At 39.1% G+C, this 6153-nt stretch overlaps 1 protein-coding gene across 4 annotated transcripts in view; it reads left to right on the top strand.

Moving 5' to 3' along the window:
- Positions 1–6153, top strand: part of LOC106868717 (plexin-A1) — a 131946-nt gene that overhangs the window by 58333 nt on the left and 67460 nt on the right. The window lies entirely within an intron of this gene.

Below are 6153 nucleotides of genomic sequence, written 5' to 3'. Positions count from 1 at the left end.
GACATGATACGGATAGTGTTATTGGACGCTCGGGAAAGGAAAGAGAGAGAGTATGATGTTTCGGGCAGAACCCTTCGTCGGAAAGACGGAAAGTTCAAAGAATGGAAAAACGGAGGAAGAAAAACTCGGCACCGATGCCCACGAGGTTACATATATAAACACACAAGCATATGTATTTGCATATGTGAATTGGTGCAAGCATAGCTGTGTGATATGAAGTTTACTTCCCAACCACATGGTTCCAGGTTCAGTCCCTTGGGTTGACCAAAGCTTTGTGAATGGATTTGGTTGATTATAACTGAAAGAAGCCCATCATGTGTGTGTTTGTGTCTTCTAGGTTCACATCACATTGTGAAATGATTGCCACTGTGATACAAGCAGTGTCATTCATTACCAATATTCTGTGAGAACATGTCTAGCTACAGGGAAACATTACCTTGCTTGAAAACAGGTGAGGGTTGGTGACAGGAAGGGCATCTGGCTGAAGAAAATTAGCCTCAATAGACTCCATCCAACCCATGCAAGCAGGGAAAAGTGGACGTTAAAACGATGGTGTGTGTGTACATGCATGCATGCATGCATGTGCATCTTTTTGTTCCCCTACACCACCCTGACAGTTTGACAACCAATGTTGATTTTTTTTTTTATATATATTTCTGTAACATAGCAGTTTGACAAGAGATCAATAAAATAAGTTCTGGGGTGGATTTGTTTAACCAGACCCTTCAATGCTGTACCCCAACATGGCCACGGTCTGGTGAGCAAAACAAATAAAGAAAATGCACATGTACACATATATGCACACACAAAAGGCCTGCTAGTGTTGCATGTATGTTTTTGCATTTGTCTGAAACCATGCGATTGAGAAGCAAACTTCCTTCCGGATGATACATCCATGTCTGTGCCTCATTTTGTGTCTGCTTCATATGCTGGCATGAGTTGGACAGTTCAGCAGAATCCAGCAGGCTGGAGGACCAACACATCTTGCTCCAGTGTTTCTGTTTTAGCATGATTTCTGCTGCTAGACACTCTTCTTAATGCCAACTACTTTACCAATTGTATTGAGTGTTCTTTTTGTATTATTAGCATTAGTGATGTCACCTTGTAATTTTGCAAGATTAAAGAGTTCCAACAACTGATAGACAGACCATGCACATCTTAATCTTTGACTGGCTGCAGTCATTGGACTGTGACAATTCTGGGCTCTATTAAGGATGAAGTCACTTATATCCACTGCTACTCATTTTACTGATCACTGAAGGATGAAAGGCAAAAATCATCATTTGAAAATTCTATGATGTTGAATAGATTGTTGACTATCTAAAATAAAAAAAACAAATTATCAGAGTATGCATGTATACATACATCAAGATATGCGCGCACACGCGCACACACACACACACACACACACTCATATGCTGGTATGTGTATGGATAAAGGAAAAAGCATTCACCATGTATCATGGAAACCTTAAGCTTATGTGATGTCAATCAACCTGTTAATAATACACACACACACACTCTTACACACACGTTTTCTAAATAATGATAACACTAAGATATTCAATTTTATATATGTATGCATGTATATACACATATGTATATATATGTTATATGTATATATGTGTATATATACATATATATGCACACACACACGCACACACACACATATATATGTATATAGTATACATAATATATGTAAGTATGCATGATCTAATAAAATTGGATATCTTGGTGGACTTAGTCTTTTCATTATTTACTATACAAAAGGCAGCAAGCTGGCAGTATCATTAGCACACTACATTTCATCTGTTTTTACATTCTGAGATCAAATGCTGCTGAGGTCGCCTTTGCCTTTTATCCTTTTGAGGTCAATAAAATAAGTTCCAGTTGAGCACTGAGGTCAATGTAATTGACTTATCCCCTCCCTGAATTTGCTGGCACTGTGCCAAAATTTAAAACCATTATTTACTATATATGTGTGTGTATAAATGTTAGACGTGAGAGCAGTGTAGAGACACATACACACACACACAAATACACACATATACTCACCTCAATTCCTAAAGGGGTAGGTACAATTGTGTGTGTGTGTCCTCTGGCAGTACTGTTACCTGTAAGTTAAACTCTTATTATTGCAGTAGGTGGGGAAACTTTGTTTACCTAATCCTACCCCTACATTTATTCCTTCACCCCACACAAACTTATTGCCTCTGAAAAAATAAATAGCTGCTGTATCCAAAAAGAAGAACGAGCGATGGTTGGGCACTCGCAACGTGATGATGTTGCTGCTGCTGCTGGTGTGAATTTTATGTCTTCTTGCCTTCAAGATAATGTTCTTTTCTTTTCTTTTGTTTTCTAGTGATCCACATAGTAATAAAGATTGAAGTAAAACTGAAGCATTCTGTGTGTGTGTGTGTGTGAAAGACAGTGAGAGAGAGAGTGTGTGTGTGTATACACTTATAGATAGATAGATATGTATGTTTCATATTCACCTGATAACAGCAGTTTGACTCTGCTACACTATAATTATTTGCAGACTGTATGAATAAAACCCTATTTCTAACTCCACCTAGGATCAGAAATGACTTGTGTGTGTTTGTGTGTGTGCGCGCACACGTATGCATACAAGCGCACACATAAAACCTGTATCGATTCTCCATCAATTTCAATAATAGGTTCTTGCTTCATTCATCTGAACTACATCCCTCATTGAATTAGGTAAGGATGTGGTTGAGAATTCTATACACACTTGTAACCTTATTGTAATTATTAGGGGGAAAATCCTATAGTACAGTATGCAATAAACTTCTCAGCCACACAGGCAGATGTGACCAGCAGTATAAGAATGTTAGTCATGTCATGAAGTTTGCTTTCCAACCACATGGTTCCAAGTTCAGCCACACTGCATGGCACCTTGTAAGTGGCTTTGTTAGACCGAAACTGAAAGAAGCCCATCATCATCATCATCATCACTTAGCATCTGTTTTCCATGCAGGCATGGGTTGGATGGTTTGACTGGAACCAGTGAGCTGGAGAGCTGCACCAAGTTCCAGTCTGATTTGGCATGGCTTTTGCAGCTGAACGCCCTTCCTAATGCCAACCACTCTAAGAGTGTAATGGGTGCTTTTTATGTGCCACCCTATGTGTATGTTCTTAATATCTGTGTTTGCCCTTGGCAACTGGGGTTGGTGTTTACTTCCCCATAACTTAGCAGTTCTTCAAAAGAGTCCTACAGAATAAATACCAAGCTTTAAAAAAAAAGTACTAGGATCAATTCATTCAACTAAACTTCTTCAAGGCGGTGCCCCAGCATGGCCACAGTCTAATGACTGAAACAAGTAAAGGATATACTAGTTTATGTGTCAACAAAAAGGATGACAGTCTTATTATCGATGACAGATAGTGGTACATCCATTCAAAACATTAGATTGTTGTTAAATTTCTTTTCACTTTACTGGGTTGTAGACTTGTAACTCTGTAAGAAATAGAGAAACCATTATTTTTATAGTAATTGTAGAGTCAGTTGGGCACCGGATGAAATTCCTCACAGTATTTAGTTATATTCATTTATGTTCTGAATTCAAATCCTACTGAATTTATCTTTACTTTTATCCTTCGGAATTGAAAAAGTAAATACTAATCAAATATTGGTATTAATATAATTGATTATACCCCATTCATCTCAGTGGAGGCATGTCACTTAGTGGTTAGGGTGTTGGATTCACAACCATAAGATTGTGGTTTCTATCCCTGTACCAGGCGATCTGTTGTGTCCTTGAGAAAAACACTTTACTTCACGTCGCTCCAGTCCACTCAGCTGTAGAAATGAGTTTAGCCTGGAGAGGGATGAGGTCTGCCAAGCTTTCTTGCCCTAGATATGCTGCATGGCTGCAGCATCTCAACGACCCCCAAGGGGTTAAGGGGCTTGCCATTGTCATTGATCTCCAAAAGAGTGACCTTGTGCCTATGGAAGAAAACTGACACGGTCGCTTATAATAACAAGGGTTCCAGTTGATCCTATCAATGGAACAGTCTGCTTGTGAAATTGAAGTGCAAGTGGCTGAGCACTCCACAGACAAGTGTACCCTTAACGTAGTTCTTTGGAAGATTCAGCATGACCCAGAATGTGACGAGGCTGGCTCTTTGAAATGAAGGTACTACTCATTTTTGCTAGCTGAATGAACTGGGACAAAGTAAAGTATCTTGCTGAAGGACACAATGCACTGCTAGGATTTGAACTCATGACCTTACAATCATGAGTCAAATATCCTAACCACTCAGACATATGCCTTCACCTATGGAAGAAACCATTATTATGGCTGCTATTATATTTGAATCTGAGTCATAATGACTGTAACATTAAAGTGCTTGCTAGACTACAAACCTCATGGTTATGTGTTCAATCTGATTGCAAGACCTCTTGTGGTGTACCTTCAGCAAGTCATTCAGAGCTGATAATTCACAACATTCTCTCCTCAAAGTTTCTCACCACATGCTATCTTTTACCACAGAAATATGATTCGTCTTATACTGGCATGCATGTGCACATATATGCGTGCATACATACGTACATACATACGTACATATGTATGTGTTTATGCATGTTTTTATGTGTTAGTATCTCTTTGGCATTGTACAACAGTTGTAAACAAGTGTCACCGTTATATAAGCAGTATCCTTCTTCTCCAATTTTCCATGAAAACTTGTTCAGCCAATGAGTCATATTATCTTACCTGAAGGCAGTGAGCTGGCAACATCATTAGCACCCCATATGAAACGCTTAGCAGCATTTCATCCATTTTCACATTCTGCTTTCAAATTCCACCAAAGTCAACTTTGCTTTTCGCCCTTTCAGGGTCAATAAAATAAGTACCAGTTGAGTACTGGGGTTAATTTAAATGACTCACCCCTCCCCAAAAATTGCTGGCCTTGTGCCAAAATTTGAAATCAGTCTTACCTTACTTGGAGGCAGGTGAAGGTTGGCCTTTGAAAACCTGTAGAAAACCTACCTCAACAAATTCCATCCAGCTCATGCTAGCATGAAAAGGTGGGCATTAAAATGATGATGAACATCCCATTTGAAATGGGAACATCATCATCATTTAAAGACAGTTTAAGACAAAATATTGCATAAAGTAGTTTGGGTGTATTCTTTTCATTTGTTAAAGTATTCACTTATTGACACACAGATGAATTTCAAAAGAGAAGGAAACAGAATTAGTCCTGTAAGAGTCAAGTCATTAATTTAATAAATGAATGCACTGACACATGCACAAGCTATCTTATAAACTTAAGTACTTGTGTGTGTGTGTGTGTGTAGACAGAGGCAAAGTGGCTGAGTTCCTTTCAAGTGTTGGGCCTCATGGAGGCAATGACTAAGGCCTTTGGCATTATGTCATGCTTGAGAAGAAGACCGATCAAGCTGAGCAAAATCGCAGTTGTGACAGATACCAGTGTCATGCAAATGGCACCCATGCTGGTGGTATGTAAAAGCACCCATTACACTCTCAGAGTGGTTGGTGTTAGGAAGGGCATCCAGCCATAGAAAACTATACCAAGTCAGACTGGAGCCTGGCACAGCCTTCCGACGTGCCAGCCCAGTCAAACCGTCCAACCCATGCCAGCATGGACAACAGACATTAAATTATAGTGATGATATACATATGATATACAACTTTCCCCAACACTCCTCTTCTCAGCCCTACTTCATCTCACTGAGGCACACTAACATACACTCCTCTTGTTTATGTTTCCCCAAATTGATTCATGACTAATAGCAGCCTATTACTAGTAAACCAACCAATTCTGGTGACTATCCTTGTTTACAAAAGTGAGGCAGATTATGTATCATATTGATGGACGCAAAATGAACCGAAGAGGGAAAGTGTGAGAGAAGAAAGGTGTGTGTAATTGTGTAGATGAACAGAAAAAGAGATCAGACAGAACAAGAGAGATGTAATGAAATAGAGAGAGTTGGTGGGGGTGCATGAGATTAGATATATAAACAGAAAAGGCATATGTAGATGAGATTTACTGTTGAAATGCAGTGAAGTGTAATGTTTCGACAGGAAGTGAGGGCACCCTTTGTTGTTGGTTCCTTTTTTTTTTTTTTTTGCAACAAAGGGGCTTGTTTGTAATTTATGTCAACACA

This window comes from Octopus bimaculoides, chromosome 5 (genome assembly GCF_001194135.2).
Source record: "Octopus bimaculoides isolate UCB-OBI-ISO-001 chromosome 5, ASM119413v2, whole genome shotgun sequence".
Classification (NCBI taxonomy): domain Eukaryota; kingdom Metazoa; phylum Mollusca; class Cephalopoda; order Octopoda; family Octopodidae; genus Octopus; species Octopus bimaculoides.
The sequence above is the reverse complement of the archived record's forward strand: the minus strand, read 5'-3'. Positions and strand labels throughout refer to the sequence as shown.